The 22,934-nt window shown below is 41.3% G+C and overlaps 1 protein-coding gene across 13 annotated transcripts in view; it reads right to left on the bottom strand.

Moving 5' to 3' along the window:
• Positions 1-22,934, bottom strand: part of CACNA1A (calcium voltage-gated channel subunit alpha1 A) — a 461,089-nt gene that overhangs the window by 353,882 nt on the left and 84,273 nt on the right. The gene's annotated exons all lie outside the window — the stretch shown is intronic.

Genomic DNA, 22,934 nt, shown 5'->3' on the forward strand with positions numbered 1-22,934 from the left:
TTACAAGTAGGAGAATACATATACAGTACATAGCAATACAGGAAATGGATCAATAAACAGCCAACAACAGAACATCAGATAGTAAGCGACAATTATGCGATGCCTGGGAAGGCTTCTCTGAATAGGATGGTTTTCAACTCCGTTTTGAAGCTGGTTAAAGAAGTGATGGCTCTTGCTTGTGGAGGAAGAAGGTTCCAGGAGTGAGGGGCAGCAAGTGAAAAGGGGCGAATCCAGGATGGGGCAGAGGAAATCCTGGGCTGGGACAGGAACCCTTGACTACCAGAACGGAGGGCCCTGGTGGGAAGGTGAGGAGAAAGAAGGTCTGATAAGTAAGGAGGGGCCAGTCCATGGAGGGCTTTGAATGTCGACAGCAGGAGCTTATACTGAATGCGGAAAGGGAGAGGGAGCCAGTGAAGGGATGCCAACACAGGAGAGATGTGGTCAGAGCGGTGGGTGGAAGTGATAATGCGTGCAGTTGAATGCTGGACAGAGATTAAAGGACGGAGGTGAGAAAAAGGAAGCCCAGCCAGGAGGACATTACAGTAATCAAGTCGTGAGATCACTAGGGCATGGACCAGGATCTTGGCAGTAGAGGTGGAGAGATATGGTCGGATTTTGGCAATATTGTACAAAAAGAATCTACAAGCCTTGGCTGTGGTCTGGATCTGAGGGATACACGACAGAGAAGAGTCAAAGATAAAGCCAAGACTGCGGGCTTGCTGGACTGGTTGAATGGAAATGTTGTCCACAGAGACAGAAAAGGAGTGTTGAAGGTTGGGCTTAGGAGGAAAGACAAGAAGCTCCGTCTTGGACATGTTGAGCTTCAAACGCCGATGGCGCATCCTCTGTGAGACAGCTGTAAGGCAAGACGAGAGTTGCTGTTCAAGTCTTGGAGAAAGGTCAGGGGCAGAAAGATACAGCTGGGTGTCATCGGCATACAGATGGTAGGAAAAACCAAAAGAGCTGATGAGTTTTCCTAAGGACAGTGTGTAGAGAGAAAACAGAAGGGGACCCAGAACAGAGCCCTGGGGAACTCCAACAGATAAGGGAACAGGAGAAGAAGTCAGACCCCCTGCAACTTTGGGGTCTAATTTTATAGGAATAGAAATAGCAAGTACATTTCTATACCGCTTTTCAGCAAACTAGCACTCCCCAAGCAGTTTATAATGTGTAAGCCAATTGCCCCCAAGAAGCTGGGTACTCAATTTGCTGACCTACGAAAGGATGCAAGATTGAGTGGATCTCGGAGCCTGCCTGGGATTCAACTCACAACCTTGTGGTTGCAGTCCCGTCATTTAACCACTGTGCCACCAGGGCTCCTTAATCTTATTACTTTTTAAATCTTATTATTTTTTTAAGTGTACATGTTACACAGTTTTCACTGTTTCACCCTTCTTTAGTGTTTCAACCTGGTGATTTATTTAATATGCTTTTATCCTATTTAATTTAATATTATGCTTTATTTATATAGCGCTGTAGATAGATTATTCTGTTGTTATTATCTGGAATTGTTCTAAACTGTTTATATTGTTTTAATTGCATGTTCTGTGATCTTACAATGTACAAGCCAGAAATGTTTAACAAAGAAAACAAAAACAAAAAAAACTAATTAGTAGTAGACCCATCTTTCCTTTTTAGCAAACAATACAGTGCATTCTAATAAAACCTTCTCTTGACTGAAGCTGGCCCTTTCCTAAAGATTCCAAACATCAGCTTCCATACAGTCTAATGACTTTTGTGTGTTTTTGTGTATTATCATTTTTGCTCCTTAAACTAGTAAATATGACAGACTACCAACATGTGAATAATAATTATCAGTGCCACTAGCATTATATCGAGATGGGATACTGCACTACTGACACTAGAAGAAGGCTAGCAAAAAATATAAAAGTAAAATCAATTTGAAAGTCTTTTTAACAATCTAAAATGCTCAGTGTGTACATATACACTCAGAGAAGGAAAGAGAAGCTGGTGGCCTGCAAATCAAACAGGGCTCATGAAGCAGTTTCATACCTTCCAACTGTCCCAATTTAGCAGTGACAGCCCCAATTAGTCTTTGGTCATTTCTCTTTTTCAGTTGCTTTTAAAATGTGCCAGTTTCTCTCTCCTCCTTCCACTTTCCTTTTCATCTCCAGCTTATACCAGTTGCTGCAAACTAAATTTGAAGTCCAAAAGTACTTTGCACTCAATAAGCTCAGCAGGGAGGGAGAAGAGGGAGTAGAATCTTGCCCTTCCCAGTATGGTTAAGCAAAAGCAAACTGCTGCAGTCTCTTCTAGCTTGTGTCTTCTTCCTCATTAATAACTTTTGCCATCATGACCACAGTCTGATGTTGTTTGGACACACATGTCCCAATTTTCATATGTAAAATGTTGGAGGGTGTGCAATTTTATTGGGGCTGGGGGGCTACTGGCCCTATCAAATTTTAACATCGTATTGCTTATCCCAACTAGAGTAGGCTCACTGAATCAGTGCAATATATCTAAACATTGGTTTACTATTCAGCAGTTGAGTCAATGGAATTACTCTAGCTGAAACTAAAAATTAGTTATAGGTCAATCTTCTTTTTTAAAACATACTGCCTACTTGTTGACAAAACTATGTTCAAAGGTCAAAACATAGGCGGGTTACAAACCGCCCAAAAATACATATTGAATACGTATTAGGGTTAGGAAGGGGTGGTGCTTCTGCACCCCCTAACCCTAATATGTAGTCAATACGTACAATATGATGGCGCCCCTTCCACATGGGGGCTGCCATATTGACGTAGTGGACGCTGTGCATCCGCACATCGCGCAGCGCTTATGATGTCGTGAGTGCGCCATTGGTGCCTCGCGGCGTCATAACCGTGCCGCAGGAAGAAGCTCCATTTTGGAACTTCTTTTTTGCTCTGCGAGGGAGTCGTGTGGTTTGGCTGCTGCGGCTCCCTCGCGGAGCAAACAGCAGCGCCGGGAGACCGCCGCAAAGCGGCAGTTTGTAACCCACCATAGAGACCCATTTAATGGCACAGAAGCCTTGCTTGATCAAGACACAATCCATAACTGGGATGTCCTCATCTACTATGAGGTACCAGCCTCATTGTGGAGCCTAATCATGAAATTATGTTTCTGGGTTCCGAAGAATAAAATGGCTCCTAGAAAAAGTTGGCTTTTCCTGCCCCCACAGGACTAGGAATAATCTATGAGTTTGACATTGCAAGAGAACTTACTCTGAAATTTCCCCTATTTATTGATTTGTTTCACCCACTTTTAAAAGTTGTCTTCCTGTTAAACTAATCTGTTTCAAACATTCAAAAGCACTTGATTTATCCATGCTATCGTTATCAACCGCTATTGTCTTTTTTTTGAGGGAGAGAGAGAGATTAAAGAAGAGTTTAAAATAAATAAGTAAGTATACTCAAGAGTTTTGAGGATAGTTTAGTTGTTTTATAAAGTCATGGATACTCCAGTTAGTATCCCAGCTCAGAAACATAATTTCAGGACTACTATAATTCTATTAAATTCATAAACAGGGCAAGTGAACATGGCTCTGGAACATCCTACTAGAAAAGAGCTATTTGTGGACTGGGTGTGTTGTGAGCCTTTCCCATCTTCTTAGAATACACCTCTCACCCACAACTCTGTTCATGAGTTGCTATAGTCTTTAGAAGTAATCTTATAGTGGTTACCATATGAGTAAAAGACTGCTGAGGTTTTTTGACTTTTGTCTAAAGCAGGTGTGGGCAAAATGCAAACCAAGGGCTGCAGAAAAATCAAAAAGACTCTTTTTTTTTCTTCCAGAATTCTCTCACATGCACGCTAGGATCCATGAAGGGCATTTCTACTACGTGTGGAGGCCCCTTGGACACCCCCCCCCCCCAGGTCAAAAGCAATTTTTGCAAAAATTTTCAAATAAGGTTGTGTTTGTTTTTTGCTGTTGTTTTTTGCCCAAATGTTCCAAAATGCCCACTAGGGGGGCACGGGGTGCATTTCTACCACAGTGTGTGTGTGTGTGTGTGTGTGTGCTTGGGGTGGGAGGTGCTTGGCCAATTTATGCCCAGGAGATGCCTGTTTTGAAACCCAAAATATGGTGGAAAATGTCCCCATTACCCATAGAGACATTTGGAGGCTAAAATCTATTATTTTTTCTTAGCAGGTGCAGCCCTCCAAGCTCTCCTAAGGGACTAATACAGCCCCCTAGCTTTCTGCAGTTGCCCACCTGGAGTATAAAGGAATGTGCCTTAGGGAAGACAACCCATAGAAACTGTTACCTAGAGGTATGTATTTCTTATTTTTTGACTCATTCATTTATAGTATACTTTGCAATTTGCTTTCCCAACTCTAGAAGGAAATTCACCACAGCTAACAGGATAATAAGCCTATTAGCAAATACCAAGTATAAACAATAGACTAAAGCAGATATATAAATGCATCCACCCACCAAGCCATTAAATTACCTGTCAAACAGAAAAGGTTGTAATGTCTCTTTAAGAAACAAAACAAATTTCTAGGGATAGCATGCTACCCCTGAGAAATCCTTATTCTTTGAGGAGGGCAGGGTTGAATCTACATGGCAGAGGCTTAGCTGCCATGGAGAATGTAAAAGAGGTCTCTGTGCCAGACTGAGGGGAGGAAGCCTTTTTTGCTACAATTTCAAGAATCCACAGGCAACATTGGCTGTGTAGTTCTGGAAACTGTAGTCCAAAAAGTAACTTTTGCCAGCTGGCAAAACCAGAATGGCAGTAGATTTAGGAAAAAACAGAAAGTAAGCATTTCTTCACATGAGGCAGAATTAACTCGTAGAATTTACTGACAAAATATATAGATGATAATCTAGAAGGGGATTAGAGAAAATTATGAAGAAGATGTCTGCTTTCAGCAGTTGAGGGCAAGCTTTCAGCAGCTAAGTGGACTCTTGAGGTGGAGAAACAGAATGAAGGAAGAGCAACAGTGGAGGAGGCAATTGCCTCTGGTGTCATGTTTCCCAGAAGGATCTGGATGGTCACTGTGAGAAGCAGGATGGATGGATTGGGGCACTTTTGTGTAACAGGAGACCTCTCCTCAATAGTGGAAATGAAGCACAGAATAGGTAAAGAGGAAGTACAAGAATACCTGGTTACTCTAAATGATTTCAAGCCTCCAAGACCAAATGACCAGACGTATTAAAAGAACAGAAGTAATTTCAGTACCACTGACAATAATAATTGAGAATTCCTGAACAACAAGAGAAGTCCCAGCAGACTGAAGGAGGGCAAATGTTGCCCCCATCATCAAAAAGGGGAGAAATGAGGATCTAAATAATTACCACCTGACATCAGTATCAGAAAATAAGAGTATATAATAGACAATCTGTAAGCACTTAGAAAGGAATGGCATGATCACTAAAAGTCAACATTGGTTTCTCAGAAACAAAACTGTTAGTCATGCCAGATTAATCTTTTCTCTCTTCTTTTTTTAATAGTGTTACAAGCTCGGTAGACAAAGGGAATGCTATGGATGCAATGTATCTTGATTTCAGTACAGCCTTTCATAAGGTCCCTCATGATATTCTTCCAAAAAAGCTAGTAAAATGTGGGCTAGACAATGCTAGAGTTAGGTGGATTTGTAATTGGTTGACCAGCCGAACCCAAAGGGTGCTAACCAATGGTTCTTCATCCTGGAGAAAAGTGACTAGTAGTTTGCCGCAAGGTTTTGTCCTGGGCCCATTCAATATCTTTATCAATGACTTGGATGATAGTAGGGAGCATGCTTATGAAATCTGCAGATGATAGTAAATTAGGTAGCTAATACCTCAGAGGACAGAATCAAAATTCAAAATGACCTTAAAAGACTAGAGAGCTGGAACAAAACTAACAAAATGAATTCCAATAAGGAGAAATGTTCAATTTAGGCAGAAAAAAATAAACAGCACAGATATAGGAGAGGTGACAGCTAGCTTGACAACAGTACATGTGAAAGGAGTCGTTGTTGTTGTTGTTGTTAAATGCCTTTGATCTGACTCCAACTCCTGGCAACGCTGTGAATGAGACATCTCCAAGACCCCATGTCCTCAACTGCTCTGCTTAGGTCCTGCAGAACCAGACCCATGACCTCTCTGATTGAATTTAGCAATCTGGTGTGCGGTCCTCCTCTTTTTCTGCTGCCTTCTACCTTCTTTTGTATGATTCTAATGAGTCTTGTCTTCTCATGATGTGGCCAAAATACGATAGCCTGTTTGATCATCTTGGCTTACAGGGAAAGATCCGCCGTGATCTTTTCTAGGATCAATTTGTTTGTCTTTTTGGCTGTCAAATATATCCTCAATATTCTTCTCCAGCATCACATCTCAGATGAGTTTATTTTTTTCTTATCCACTTTCTTTACTGTCCAGTTTTTGCATCTGTACATGGTGATAGGAAATACAATGGCTTGCATGATTCTAACTTTGGTGCTCAATTGTATGTATTTATACTTTAGAAGTTTGTTAAGTTCTTTCATAGCTGCTCTTCCCATTCCTAGACTTATTTCTTGACTGCAGCCTCCCGTTCTGATCAAAGTACATGAAATCTTTAAGTAATTTGATTTCCTTACTATCTAGGTTAAATTTCTGTATATTCTTCATGACCATTATTTTTGTTTTCTTTATGTTCAGCAGTAAACTTGCCTGTGCACATTCTTCCTTGACATTCCTTACTAATTTTTCCAAGGCTATGGTGTTTTCTGCTAGTAGTAAGGTGTCATCCACATAGCTTCGATTGTTGATATTCCTTCCTCCTATTTTCACTCCTCCTACTTCTAGGTCAAAAACTGCTCTTCCTGTTATATTTTCGGTGTACAAGTTGAACAAATAAGGAGATAAAATGCAGCTTTGTTTGACCCCTTTGCCAGTTGGGAATCATTCTGTTTCTCCATATTCTTTTTTTATAACAGTGGCCTCTTGTCCTAAACACAGATTTCTCATCAGGACTATCAAATGTAGTGGCATTCCCATATCTTTCAGAGTGTTCCATAACTTTTTGTGGCCTATGCAGTCAAAGGTTTTTGCTATAATCTATAAAGCACCTGCTGATTTAAGTTTGCAATGTGGTCTCTTGTGCCTCATCATTCCCTGAACCTTGCTTGTACCTCAGGGATTTCTCTCTCAATATATGATTGGAGTCTATGCAGCAGAATTTTGAGCTTTATTTATTCATGGGAAATTAATGCTATGGTCTATAGCTGCTGCAGTATCTTGTGTTTCCCTTTTTGTCTGTTGGCCACTGTTTTGTTTTCCATATTTGTTGATATATTTTAGTTAACACTAGCGCTGATTCTGTCTGTGTGGATTGCATCAGTTTAATTGGAAAGTGATATATTCCTAGTGATTTGTTTTTCCCAACTTCTCTTATTGCAACTTCCATCTCGCTTTACAGAATCTGGGATTCATTTTTGTATGATACTTCATTCCATGTGTCATTCATTCTTTCATTTCTGTGTATTGCTTCCATTGTCTTTTTATTTCTTCTTGATTTTGTAATATGTTTCTCTTTTGGTCATAGAGCATCCCTGCCCTTGGTTTGAACTTTCATTTGAGTTCCTGGATCTTGTGGAATATCTCATACTTTCTTTTTTGTTGTTGTCTTCTATTTCTCTGCATTGATTATTACAGTAATTTTCTTGTCCTTGTACACTAGTCATTGGACAATTGCATTCATGTTTCTGGTTACGTTCCTGTATCTCCCTTTCATTGTGCTTCACTTCTTTCCTTTACTGTTTGAAGCATTTTCTCTGTTATCCATTGTTTCCTCTTTTCCTTTTTAGCCATTATTAGTGTCTTTCTGGAATCTTCCTTGATTATGTTCTTGCCTTCTGACCATAGTTCTTCTGGCTCTCAGTCGAATATGCTTTATAGCACAAATCTATTCCCTACATTGTCTGTAAAGTCTGTCAATATGTTGTTCAGATCATATTTTAGTATGATGACTGTTTTTGTTGTATTCTTCAGCTTTATTCTAATTTTTGATATATACCATAGTCAGTTCCTGCTCTAGAAGTCTTAGTAGACCACAAACTGAACATGAGTCAACAGTGTGATACAACGGCTAAAAAAGCCAATGGCCTGTTACAGACAGCCAAAATAAAGCTGCTTCGAGTCACAGTGGAGGTATGGTGTTTCAATGATGCATGCATCCTAAGAGTCCAGAAGCCACACCAAAGCCACGCTCCAGTCCTTAGGGCTGAAGTGTGGCTTTGGTGCGACTTCTGGACTCTTAGGACGCATGCATCATTGAAACACCATATCTCTACTGTGACTCGAAGCAGCTTTATTTTGGCTGTCTGTAACAGGCCAATGTGATTAAAGCCTGCATCAATAGGAGTGTAATGTCTAGATAGAGGGAAGTAATAGTACCTACTCCCTTTTGCTTTGGTCAGACCTCACCTGGACACTGTGTGCAGTTCTGGACACCGCAAATTAAGAAGGCTATTGACAAGCTGGAGCGTGTCCAGAGGAGGGTGACCAAACTGGTAAAAGGTCTGGGAACATACCCTATGAGGTGTTGCTTAGGGAGCTGGGTATGTTTAGCCTGGGGAAGAGACAGTTAAGATGTGACATGATAGCCATGTTTAAATAATTGAAGGGATGTCATATTGAAGATTGAACAATTTTGTTTTCTTCTGCTCCAGGAAAAGAGTTTCTATCTAAACATTAGGAAAAACTTCCTGACGGTAAAAGCCGTTTGACAGCGAAACCACCGCATCGGAGTGTGGTGGAGTGTTTGGAGATTGCTAAGTGACTATCTATCAGGAGTGTTTTGATTATGTCTTCATGCATGGCAAGGAATTGAACTGGATGCCCCTTGTGGTCTCTTCCAACTATGATTCCTGATGTATCTTTTCTTCCTCTGTGGATCTTAAAACTTAGGAAGGTTGAACTGGGACACGTGGTCAAACAATATCAGAGTGTGAAGTCGAAGGCTTTCATGGCTGGCATCCATAGTTTTTTGTGGGTTTTTTGGGGCTATGTGGCCATGTTCTAGAAGAGTTTCTTCCTGATGTTTTGCCAGCATCTGTGGCAGGCATCTGAAGATGCCAGCCACAGATGCTGACAAAACGTCAGGAAGAAACTCTTCTAGAACATGGCCACATAGCCCGAAAAACCCACAAAAAACTAATATCAGAGTGTGGTCAAGACTACAAAAGTTATTAATGAGGATAAACACACAAGTCAGGAGAGACTACAGTAGTTTGCTTTTGTCTGAGCTCCCTCCTTTCCCCACTAATGAGTTGAGTCCAAATTACTTTTGCAATTTAAACTCCCTTTACAACAACTGAAGCAAGCTGGAGACAAAGGGGGGAAGTGGGAGAAGGAGGAAAGAGAAGTTTGGATCTTTTAAAAGTATCTGAAAACGTGGAACAGAGAATTAATGAGGCTTGTCCCTGCCAAATCAGGGCAATTGGGGGCTATGAGGTAGCTAGTGAAATTAATAGACAATAAGATAACTTGAAGTTTGTAGACAACCTATTAAGGGAAATGTAAGAGGCAGTAGTGAGGACTTGTTTCTGTATAGCATTGTTCCTTTATCATACCCAGCCCAAGCTGTTGAGGTGCCCATACATAAATATTCATGATGGAGAATTGTGGCTCAGTCATTTCTTCACAGCTTTAATTAAAATTAAGGTCAAATTTTAAGTTACTCTTTGTCAAAAGCTGTACAAGGCCTTCCCCTATGACTCTGACCCTCTGTCACCCCACTACCAACATACATATATGTACACGAGAGGTCTTCTTCATCCCAGCAAGGCACACCAGGGAGATGACTCAGCTTGTAAACACAGATAAAATCTAGAAGCAACAGATCAATGAGCAGCATATAATGCAAGATGTAACTTAGATGCTACTGGAAACCAAAGCAGAGGTGGGGAACGTCAGGCCCAGGGGCCAAATGTGGCTCTCTGGGTTTCCCAGGATGGCACAATTATTTGGTGCTTTCCCAGCTTACTGTCAAGGAAGAACTTTAGACCAAGGTTGCCTTAGGGTTGTCATAAGTCGGAAAGTACTTGAGGGCACACAACAACAACAGCAATACTATTTTGGGTCTCGTCACTTTTGCCCTTGCCCCATATACCAGTAGCATTCCTAGCAGGGTGTGGGGGTGTGTGCAGACTACACCAGGTGACACCTTAAAAGGTGTGTGTGACACCACTGCCCTTCAAACATCCAAGGAATGTGGGAAAGGGTAGCTCAGTGGGTGAAGAAGGCACTTTCCTTCTATACAGTCACTTCAGTGAGCAAGGAGAGCATCTCTTTCACTGGAAGGCAGGGGGAAAGGGGAGGGTGCCAGAGCTGAGTTGGAGAGAAAGGAGATGCAAGGAAGCAGGATTGGACTTGCAATAGGTGTGCTTGTAGGAAGAGCCCTTGCATGGCCAGGACAAGTAGGCAAAGGGGGGGGGGGGGAATGAGTGAGAGGAGGAGGTAGCACACACTTCAAGGATCAATCCTTTGTTGGAGGGAAGGCATGGGGAGGGGGATGCAAACAAGAAAAAAAGAGCAAAGACAGTACAGAGGCAAAATCTGCCTAAATCCTTATTATTATTATTATTATTAGTTGTTGTTGTTGTTATAAATTCCAGCTTTTCAAGAGCAGTTTCTGAAGCCTTTCGCTGCCTCTTTTTGGCCTCTTTTTTTTCTTCCTCAAAATGCAAACTGAGAAGGGGGTGTGGGAGAGTGAATGGATGGAGGACTCTGGCAATAAACAGACAGGGACCAATCACCCCTTCCATCCTGGGGATGGGCGGGGGGGGGGGGGGCTGGAAAAGAAAGGCTCGGCTTATTTTGCTTGCTTCCCCTGCTCATCCACATCCCTGAGCTTTGGGACTTTCAAGGGAACTTTGTGAGAAGCAACACGTGGATTTAAGCTGGTTCTTGTTCCCACCCACAGCTTATCAGCCTCCCTGCCCAAAAGTTTACAGGTGATTTATGAGAGCAGGTGAAGGAGGCAATGCCAGCAGAGAGCCAGCAAGCCTGAGAGTGATCGAAGAAAAATGGAGGGAAGGAGGGTTTTTTGATCAGGTTTTTTTTTACAAGCTGCTGTTTTTTTTAAAGGTTTGAAATGTTCCATTTTAACACAGTCTATTTCTGATATCCTAAAGAGCTGAGGAAATACACAATACAGTGACTTTAAGAGCATCACCTTTTGGAGAAAAGCATACCTTAGTATTAAGGAGAGCTCCAGAGTCTCCCTCTCCCCCCCCCCCCTTGCACAAGCACTGGCTCCCCCTTTCCTTTGCTGCCTCTGGAGCAAATCTTCCTCTGGCCCTTCCTTTTGAAGGCTGCATGCATGCAAAGAGAAGGCCTGGGAAGGGGGAAGTGACACAGGTTTGTTCTCCCCTCCTTACCACACTGGAGCAAAGACAGGGATAGTTTCATTTTCTTTAAAAGTGTCAGAGATCAAGAGCATCTGAAATTCCCACTACATATCTTGGGCTACTGATTTCAAGTGAGCGGCTTCACAGAACCATCAACGGTTTTTCCCCTAATCTTGAAGAGTAAGTAACAGAAATACATGCTTAGAAATCTTAACTTAAACCTTTAATTCAGATTTTTAAACATTTTACTCTTTTAATTGTTTCTTTAAAAATATCACATCATACCAAATTTTCACTTCAGCCACATGAAACATGAAACTAAATGTCAAAACATTTAGGCTGTATATATGATATTGTAATTTAAAGACATAATTTTAATTGTGCTAGTTGCTTATGTCACCACTATTACTAATGTCACAACTAGTGATAGATTGGAATTATTAGTACAAAAATGACTAAGGATTTTGTATGATGTATGGGAGGAGGGGTGTGTGTGTGTCTGACGCCATGAGTTACTGCACCGGGTGACACCAACCCTAGGGACGACACTGTCATCTACTAGTCAAATGTGGCACTGAAGAATTTCCCTGAAATTTAATTCAGTCCTCAGTTTGAAAGGGGTTGCCAATTCTTGTCCTAAAGAATAAGGATTTACTAACTAAAGGAAAGTAGAAAAAAAGAAACTACATCTTCATGATGTCAGTGAATTTAAGCTTTGAAAACAAACACATTTTATTAATAAGACGAACATCTCACAAATCAATATTTAACAGGATTCTGAGGGTTCAAAATGCTGGGACTATAATAAAATGAATGAAATGGTGGCTATCTAGCCATCATCCTGCTGTACCTCCCTAACCCAAGGTTTCTGGCACTGGACACTGTCAGAAACAGAGCACAAGGCTCAAATTTCCAATTCAAATCCCCACTCAGGCACAGAAACCCACTGGGTGACCTTGGCCAAGTCACACACTCTCAGCCTTAGAGAAAGGCAAACCCTCTCTAAATAAATCTTGCTCTGAATAAAACTCTGTGACAGGGTCACCTTAGGGTCACCATATGTCTGAAACTACTTGAAGGCACACAACAACAACAAAACAAATGAGAATCCAAGAAGAAGAAGAAACCCAAACTGTACTGCATATATAAGCAACTGCTATCTAGCCACCTAAATACCTCATAAAAATCCTAAATATCAAGCCTTGTTTCAGCTCAGAGAGCCAGCACTACGCAAAACAGGTTTGCTTGCTTGAGTCCCTAACCTATTTTCTGTTCTCCCTTTTCATTCCCACCAGCCTTGACGTCACCAGGTTTCTTTGTCTGAGGGTAATGCTTTTGTCCCATGCCAGCAGATCTGAAGCTGTCTAAATATAGTCCTTCAGGCACCAACGTCTTAAGAATTGGTCTAAAGTACCTAGCTAAAAGGCTTCAGAACTGGAGGTATAAGCAGTGCAATCCATCATTGCTGAGACAGTTGCCTGTGGCCCTTTCCTTGCACTGGGCCAGGGGAGACAAAGCTACAAAAGGGTCCATGTGAGTAAACATTCAAGGAAGGAAAATATAAATCCACTGCACAGTCAATTATTTATTTATTGGGGAGGCTGCTCTAAGCCACAGCACCCAGCAGAGGAGGCATGATGGGACAGATTCTATCTGCACCATACAAGGAGTGCAGTCAGACTGCTGACATGTTGGCTAGGTTGATTTCCCCCTGCTGTGCACCAAAACAGAGCTGTGTTTCCTTCTAGCCAAAGTCAGTGAGAGCCAACATAATTGGCTCTTACAGTGGCACTATGATATATTTACCCTCCATGCTATTGGGCTATAAATCTGCAGTTGTTACATACATTGGATCAGAAGGGTCTGCACTGTGCCTTTATCGTAGCTCATATCAATATCCAAGGTACTGCTCAATAGGCATAGCTCCTACACCATAAAAACATCCTGGAGAAGGGCCACAGAGGACATGCTAAACCAAACTCCATTTCCTAGCATGGGCTGTATTTTTGTTGTTATGTAGCTCTAGGTCATTTCTAACTTATGGCAACCCTAAGGCCATAATGGGGTTTTCTTGGTAAGTTTCTTCAGATGGGTTTGCCACTTTCATCCTCTGAGGCTAAGAGAGTATAATTTGCCCAAGGTCACCGAGTAGGTTTCCATGGCTGAGCTAGGATTTGAACCCTAGTCTCCAGAGTCATATTGCAACCCTTACATCGCTACAGCACACTGGCTCTACTGGGCTGTATTTAGTGTTTATTAAAGTATGTCTGGTTTTCCCAATATGTATAGTTCTCAAGAAGGCAGAATACAATCAGTAATAGCAATATGACATGAAATACAAAAACAAAAATCACTTACCATCCACTATGAAACCAAATGTTGTTTTTATACCAAAATGTGTTTTATTCCAAAAAAAAGAGCCCTAGTGGCACAGTGGTTAAAGGCCGGTACTGCAGCCACAATGTTGTAAGGAGGGCTCCAAGATTTACTCAGCCTTCCATCTTTTCATAGGTTGGTAAAATGAGTACCCAGCTTGTTCGGGGCAATTGGGCTTACACATTGTCAACTGCTTAGGGAGTGCTAGTTCACTGATAAACAATATAAAAATGTACGTGCTATTGCTATAGTGCTGGCTATAATGTGTGGGACCACGGCTCCCCTCAGACACATGTACTAGCTTACAACTCCCATCATCTCCAACCTGGCTGAGGAATTTGATCACTGGAGGATTTCTTGCCCCCTTCCCTTGGTAATTTTTAAAAATCCTGCAGACTACAGGCAAACCAGGCGCTTCAACAGATTAATTAACAGAAACATATGGCCAAGTCTTTTGTTCCCTATAGGGGAGATTGCAACTACAGCATTAGACTTAGTTCTTCTTCTTTTTTTAATCACCCTAGCTTTTCTTATTCTGCCTTTGTTCATTTTTATAATGTATTAGTAACAGGTATGGGCCATGAAGGTAATTCCATGTTTCCCTGATATTTCTTTCCTTGATCCCTTTGGCTGAGCTGTAGCAATCTTACACTGACAAACCAGTCAATGTTCCCATGGATATCCTTAGCCTAAATATTCTCACTCCACTTTGTGCTGGTCTACTCTGGCCCCGAAGACTGATTCTTGAGGGTTGGGGTACACTAAAAAACTTAGAATCTAAATTCTAATGGCAATGTACACACCCTACAAAAAAATGAAAGCCCTGCAGCCTGCAGTAGGCTTTTAAATAGCCCAGAGTAAGATGACGGGCCCTCCCTCCAGCCTATCCACCATCATCCAACTCTCATCGTCTCCAACCAGGGTATCACTGGAGGATTTCTTGCCCCTTTCCCTTGGCAATTTTAAAAAATCCTGCAGGTTACAGGCAAACCAGGAGCTTCATCAGATTAATTAACAGAAACATATGGCCAAGTCTTTTGTTCCCTGCAACTTTTTTACTTCTTCGCTATGTGGCTTCCCCTCCCCCAATCACAATTCATTTTAAACCTCTTGTTATGTTTCTTTTTTTAGAAGTTTTAGGGGTAGTGTCTTCTGTGTGAAATAAGGTCAGCTAGAGTTATCTTCTTGTGCTCCACCCACAACCTATCTCTCTCTGTGCATGCCTTCAAGTTGTTTCTGACATATGACAACCCTAAGGCAATCCTATGATGGCAAGATTTATTCAGAAATGTTTTGCCATTGCCTTCTTCTCTGGCTGAGAGTGTGTGACTTCCCCTAAGTCACCCAATGTGTTTCTGTAGCTGAGCAGGGATTCAAACCCTGATTTCCCAATGTTGTAGTCTGACACTCAGTCTAACCACTACACCACACTGCCTATAAATCTGGCTTTAGGGCTCCATTTTAGAATGGGGAGTCTACATTGAGACCAAATGGGAAGAAACAAGGGAGGAGGGAAGGTGGCTACCCAACTCTGTGGCTTAAAATCCAACTGTTAGCTCTAGCAAGAGTAGATCCCTACATCAGTGGAACTTACATAAGTGTTATCGGACCCAGTTGCCAGAGAATTAATGGGTGTACTCCAGTTGGGGTTAGCAACTGAATTTAGGCCCATGAGACTATATTTTTTTAAACAGACCACCATTTTCCACTTCAGGGAAAGGAATATATATATGGTTTCATATGGTTTCCATACTGCTGTTTAGGACTGAAGTCTTTGCAAAGCAGTATACAGCCAGAAAACAAAACAACTGTATCACTATAAGACAATGCCATAACACAAAACATCACATGGCATCTAATGGCACAATAATCCATCCAGTATTAAAACTGTAAACCACTCTCTGATCACAAGCAGGCTGGAATGAAATTGTCTTCATCTACTGGGTTTTTCTGTAAAGTAGGAGGGGTTGGAGGCTGCATGTGACAATTTGTGGTGTTTCTCATAAATGTAACTCCACTCAGGGGAAGGGGGGGGATCTTAGTACCCCAAGCTACCAAGAAGCTTAATCTTTCAGGCCTCTGTTGTGGTAATAATTTAATGAAACTGTGACCAGCATTCAGAAGTTCACTGGGATGCATGCACGCATTTCCTACACCCTTCCTCATCTTTTCCTATTTGTATTTTCCTGCTGCAATTCCTTCAGCTGTTCCTTTGGAAGCCTATCCTAAGATTTCCTGGATTTGAGAGTGTCTTATGAGGCAAGGGACTATTTTAACCACAGAGGAAGGGTTCGTGTCTTCCCTATATGGTAGTCATAAAGTTCCCCACAGAGGCCTTCATAGCGCATCCATTATGGGACTTGGAAGTGCCATTTAAGTAACATTACTTGGAAACCAGATTGCTTTAAATAGGGCTTTCTTCTGAGTAAAACTGTACGGAAGGCTGCAGTCTTATTCCAGATTTTGGGCCAAATATAGCCTGACAGCTTTCTCTTTATGCTTACAATTAATTTTATATGCACTGACCCAGTTTCAAAAATTAACATGCAAATGTTTCTCTGTAGCAATCTATCCTATTAATCCTTGTGCTTGGAATATGTGGATGAGCAACCTCACTCATAATAATTCATAAATGGAATAAGTATTTCCAAAATTGGTGCAGAGATTATATATCCCTTTCTGAAGTACTCAGAATGTCACTGTCAGAAACAGGACATATCTATTGGAGACAAAGTGTGCTTGTCCAGTGATTTCTGTGTTCAAAATGCAATCAATTTAAAATGAAATGAGACATTTGTTTTGAGAGCATTATCAGAATTTTTCATTTGCATTGGCTGATTATAGTGGATAAAATATGTCCTATTAGATATTGATAAGTCCACCTAATTATTTTTTGATTAGCTAATGAAAGACTATCTGTAGGCAGCCATAAGTGAAAGAATTTACAAATTGGGAATACTCATTCCAGACAAATTAAAGCCTGGACATCTCTATCTGAAAATAGGTGTCACACATGCCACCAAATGCATCTGAGGAAGTTGACTGAAACCTAGGAAAACTCATGCTTTCAATTTCTTTCTTTCAGTTAGTCCCAAAGGTGCTACAAGATCTCTCTACATGCTCAAAGGCATTGTGTTAAACCCGGCAGGTTTCTGAATTTTTCTCTTCAATGACAGAAATACAGGATTTGTAATACAGCAAGTTGGGTATATTCTATCTCTCTTCATAGAGAAATATCATGCATAGATTGTTCTGTCTTTGATCTATGGCAGTGATTCTCAAACTGTGAGGCAGGTCCCGGGGGGGGGGGGGGCGGGGGGGGGCTGCAAGAGTTGCTCAAGGAAAGTGTAAGCCTTGGAGGCCCTGATTCCCACTCCTCCTCTGCTTCCCAATTTTTTTCTGTCCTGGAGGAGAAGAGAAAGGTAAGGCAGGCTCTTCAAGCCTCTTTCTGAGGGAGAAAAAGAGGAGAGCTATTTCCTCATAAAATGTTAAAATATGAATATACACAAATGTGTGAATAAAAATATACAAACTGAATAAACATGTTATTTTTATTCATATACTGTCTCATGCAGATGACTCCACAATGTGTACATGTAGATATAATGGGGATCACAATGGTAAAAGGTTTAAGAACCACTGTCTATTATTCTTCAGAGTTGATTTCATGTGTTGATTTCACATGACATCAGTTTTTTTTTTTAAAAAAAAACAACAATCCTATTTGCTAATGTTGGTCTCTAGAACAAAATTAAGATTCTTTTAAAAAAAACTCACATCTTTATTATTAAGATTGAACATTAAACATTATCTGGTCCTATTAAAGATATTTCTTTGCTATCCCTGTGCATATTTTACAGATACTATATCAACACTTCAATTTGCAATGCAAAAATTGAGTGAAAGGTACAATGAAGTTTCAGTACAAATAATTTATCCAGTTACTGTTAAATAAGACAACTGCACCAAAAGCTATCTTCCAAGAAAGCCAACTGGGAAGAGGCAGAGGACTGATCTGCGTCTGTTGCCTGATAAAAGGGAAACAGCCTGCTGATCTAGCAAAGCTAACTTTTCCCCCCTATAACTATGAGCAAAATGGCACTGCTGGACATGCAGGCTGTAGAAAACAACAAAGAAACAGCAGCAGCTGTTCCACCTGTTCCATCTCTGCTTTTGCAGAGTAAATGCAGACAATCATCTTCCTCTTCCTCTCCCATCATTGCCAGACAGCACCACAAATAGATGAACTAATGAACAGGAGACCTTTTTTCTTGGCAAGATTTGTTCAGAAGAGGGTTGTCCGCTGAGGCTGAGAGCATGAGACTTGTCCAAGGTCACCCAGTGAGTTTCATGGCTGAGTGGGGAATCGAAACCTGGTCTCCAGAGTTGCAGTCCAACAATTAAACCATTACTCTTACCTGAACCAAAAAGCCACTTGCTTGTTGTTACCCTCAAAGGATTTGAAAGAGATTAGAGGGGTAGGAGATCCTTTCCAGAAAATTATTCTTTCTCAAGGAAGCTATTTCTTTTCTATGAATAACAATACTAGCTTAAACTTTAATGTTTGCCAATTTACCTCTGCGTGGCCTTCAGTTGCCTAGTTCCAAGCAGGTCCCCTTGCAATCCTTTCCAACCTTAAATGATTCAGTAAGACACCTTCTCTATATGTGTGTATGTGTGTGGTTGGTTGTTTTTTGTTTTTGTTTTAAAAATACGCACACAATTAACCAAAAGGAAGAAGCAGACTGGGGCTGACTCAGGACTTAAGAGTGTCTTTAAAACAATGCATTAGTAGGCCCCCTCTCTATGTTGATGGGTTGAAGGCAGCAGTATGCAGATGTTTCCATTTCCTATAATAGTCTACAGCAGAGGTGGAAAAATTGTGACACACCAGAGACACTAACACACACACATTTGTTGTAATCCACCTGCGGTTGATCTCGACCCATGGCGACCCAGTAGATCATACATCTCCAAGATTCCCTGCTCAGTTCCTGCACATTCATACCCTTAACTTCTTTTATAGAGTTCATCCATCTAGCTTACGGTTTCCTCTCTTTCTGCTTCCCTCCACTTTTCCTAGCATTGTTTTCTCCAATGAGTTGTGCCTTCTCATGATATGGCCAAAGTATGACATTCTTAGTCTAGTCATCTTGGCTTCCAGAGAGATTTCTGGTTTGATCTGTTCTAGCACCCATTTGTTCTTGGCTCTCCACGGTATCCTCAGCAGTCTTCTCCAGCACCACATTTCAAATGAATTGATTTTACTCCTCTCCACTTTCTTAACAGTCCAGCTCTTGTATCCATACATGATAACAGGGTATACAATGGCTTGTACAATTCTAACTTTCATGCTCAGTTGTATATCTTTACATTTTAGGATCTTTTCTAGTTCTTTCATAGCTTCCCTCCCCATTCTTAGTCTTCTTATGACTTCTTGACTGCAGTTCCCATTCTGATCAACATTTAATCCTAGGTATGAGAACTCTTACTATTTCCATTTCCTCATTGTCTAGGTTGAATTTTTGTAAATTCTCTGTGGTCATTATCTTTGTTTTCTTTTTCAACAATAAACCTGCCTTTGCACTTTCTTCCTTGATCTTCCTTAGTTGTTGTTCTAGTTCTGTGATGTTTTCTGCTAGTAGTATTGTGTCATTTACATATCTTAGATTGTTGATATTCCTTCCTCCTATTTTCACTCCTCCTTTTTCTGTGCTCAAGCCTGCTTTTTGTATAATACATTCTGCATACAAGTTAAACAAATAGGGTGATAGAATGCAGACTTGCCTCAACTTCTTTCCAGCTGGGACCCATTTTGTTTCTCCATGTTCTGTTCTGATAGTAGCCTCTTGTCCAGAGTACAAATTTCTCATCAGATCTATCAGATGTGTTGGCACTCCCATGTCTTTAAGGGTGTTCCATAGCCTTTCATGATCTATGGAGTCAAAGGCTTTGCTATACTTTCTGGAATTCCTTTGTGCGCTTCATTAGCCACCGTATGTTGCAATGTAGTCCCTAGTGTCTCTTCCTTTCCTGAACCCCACTTGAACCTCTGGGATTTCTCTCTCCATGTATACACACACATACTTCAAGGTAATTTTTCAATGTAAGGATGACCAATTGTGTCCACAAGTTTGTAAGGCTGTGATCTCAACTAATGGTTCCCAAACTTGTGTCTGCAGATACTCCTGGACTTCAACTTTGAGATAACCAGCTAGCATAGTTAATCATCAGAGATTTGGGAAGCTTTAGTGTTACTACAAATAAGGCTGCCACATCTCAAGATCTGGTCCTTAGTTTCCAGTTTTCATGGGTCATTTCCAGATAGGAAAGTGCAAATTCTCCAGTTTTGTAGGTCTCAGCAGTGGACAAGAAGGAAGGACTCACCTATCAGAGGAACAACTTGCTACAATTTGTAAGGTTAATTGATTTTTGACTGCAGCTTGCAAAAACTGGGGGGAGGGGTCTATGTATTTACAGAATTAACTTCCTCCTTCCCACCCAATCATTGTAGTGCTCTTTTCTGCATCCTTCTTCTTCTAGCTAAAAGCAAGCTTGTGTGTGTGTGTGTGTATGTCTTCAAATCACCTGTCAATTCAGGGTGACTTCATAGGGCTTTCTTAGGCAATGAATATACAGATGTGGTTTTGCCAGTTCCTTCATCTAAAATATAGCCTACAGCACCTGGAAGTCATTTACAATCTCCCATCCAGGTACTAATCAGGGCTGGCCCTGCTTAGCTTCCAAGATCAGACAAGGTCTGCTGCATTTAGGATGGATTACATGTTCCTTATCATATCTCCCTAAGCAAGTGACAAAGAACAATTCCCTCATTTTACTTTGATTTGGGAACAGCCCCTTTTAATTAAGATTTCTGTCTTCATTTTCTAACAGACAAATATGGTGTGTTGTTGTTGTTTAATGAAAGGGTGCGAGCAGCTGGTTGGTGCTGAATGCAAATTACATCACCAAGTGCTGCCCTTAGGTCTCAGGTTGTGGTCTGGCAACTTCAGGGCCTGGACAATCTTGAACTAACAACTCTAACTACAAATTAACTGCTCTAATTACTAACTCCCAGACTGCTCTAAAACTCATACTTATTGTGACACAATGTGTCACTGTGAGAAATTAAAATGGCTGCTGGATTTCTGCTCCAACCACATTGTAAGCCCATGGCCATGAGCCCAGAACAGTGGACCGTGTGGGGACACTTAAGCCTCAATAGCTTTCTGAAGGTGCCAAGTGCTGACACTATGTCTTGTACACATCCCAATATAATTAATAAAGCTTATCTTTTAGAAGAATAACTACTGTTTATGTGGTTTGCAACCCTAACTGTCCTTATCAACACCAAGGCTTGTCAAGGTCATCATTAAGTATCTGTGCCTTCTATCTTATTTTACGCTAAGTCACTGTTTGTTGTTTTGCCTCCTTTTCCAAACCTTTCCAAACTCTTCTAAGTCTGCCTGAAAATTATTACTTTGATAGGAAACATTGGCGAGCTACAGACCGACAATTTGGGGCGGGCTGCAGCCGCCCCTCTGCGCCACGTATTGGGGCCAGGGCAGCCACAGCGGCCCAAAGGCCCCAATACAGTGCTTTTCAGGACCAGGGAGGAGTGGCAAAATGCCACTCCTCCCTGGTCCCAAAAAGGGGTGTCCTTGGGGCTTCATGACCCAGGACACCCTGGGAGCCATAGCCAGGGGAGAAAGCTCGGCCCCTTTCCCCCTGGCGCCATTGCCGCGGAAATGAGGGCCCCTCCGGGAAGGAGCTCCATTTCGAAGCTCCTTTCGGCACTGCTAAAAGGGTGCCACAAGCGCCCTGCGGCAGCACCAGGACGTGACGGCCACGCTGCACTGTTTGGACATGACGCAGCCATCATGTCAAAATGGTGGCGCCCACGTAGACAGGGCGCCGCCATTTTGACATTCTGGTGACGTACTAGGGTTAGGGAGCGTCTAAAAAGGACACTCCCAGGCAACCCTAGTACGTCGCCAGGATGTACTAAAAGGCCCATCTGTACAAGACCTTTGTTGGGTTCCCTAAGCATTGTCTCTTTTTTCTCTTCTTCTCAGACAATTCTTGTAGTTTTTCTGCTATGTTTTTTCAGTACCATGGATAGAGAACATTTCATTGTACAATAATCACTTTCTACCATCCCACCTTACCTCTTTTTTCTCCCAAGAACTGCATGAACACTTCTCTTTTTGAACAGCAGCGCACTGAGACCTCATAGTTATTTGTTCATTTTATATCCTGATCCTCCACATATTGTGTAGTGTACCTTCTAGTCATTTCCACTTATAGTGACCCTAAGGCAAACCTATCATGGGGTTCTCTTAGTAAGATCTGTTCAAAGGAGGTTTGCCTTTGCTTTCGTCTGAAGCTGAGTGAGTGTGACTTGCCTAAGGTCACCCAGAGGGTTTACATGGCAGAGCAGGGATTCAAACCCTGGCCTTAAAGGTCATAGTCCAATGTTCCAAGCACTACACACCTGGGCTCTCCACATATTTAGTTTGGAGGAAGTCCCACTGATTTCCATGAAAGATACTTCTGCTTGTAGGTATGTTACTGGCATTTACAATCTTCTGTAATACAGAGCTAGGAGAAGTTGGTTTGTGAAAACAAGAATCCCCCCGCCAGTGCAGCCACTGGTGCACCCATTCATTAAACAAATAAGTATTGGAATAATTCCTGACATTTCAGCATGCATAATGTTGGCTGGGATAGCTTCCCCAGCTGCTATTTAACAAGTAGGCTGCCTGGAAATGCATAATGTAGGACTATCCTAGAACAAACATCTAAATACCTGTAAAATTAGGTACTCTCAGTGACAAGTGAAAAGTATAATTATCTATGAATGATAAAGCTTAATGGCAGGACAGGGGCTTAAGACCAGAGGTTAGAGGCAAGAATCAATATCCTTAAAAGAAAAGGATTTATTTAATGAAGAAAAAATAAAACTAGTCATTCAATTTACACATGAAATATAAACTAGCTAGCTAAACATTGCTCTAGATATGAAAATATATGCTGTGAGGGGCAATACACAGCTTGCACAATTACCATGAATACCAGTAAACATGGGCCCTATTTGTGAGAAAGGTGAAATAAAAAATAAAGTATTGTAAATTAAATTAATGAAATAAATGTTTGTAGTCCAACATTCTAAGAGACAGCAATCATGTTTTCCACATATAGCACAGATTATCTCCCCATTCCCCTAAAAGAACTCAGAAACATCAACTGAAGAAAAG

Source organism: Sceloporus undulatus, chromosome 2, assembly GCF_019175285.1.
Source record: "Sceloporus undulatus isolate JIND9_A2432 ecotype Alabama chromosome 2, SceUnd_v1.1, whole genome shotgun sequence".
NCBI classification, from domain to species: domain Eukaryota; kingdom Metazoa; phylum Chordata; class Lepidosauria; order Squamata; family Phrynosomatidae; genus Sceloporus; species Sceloporus undulatus.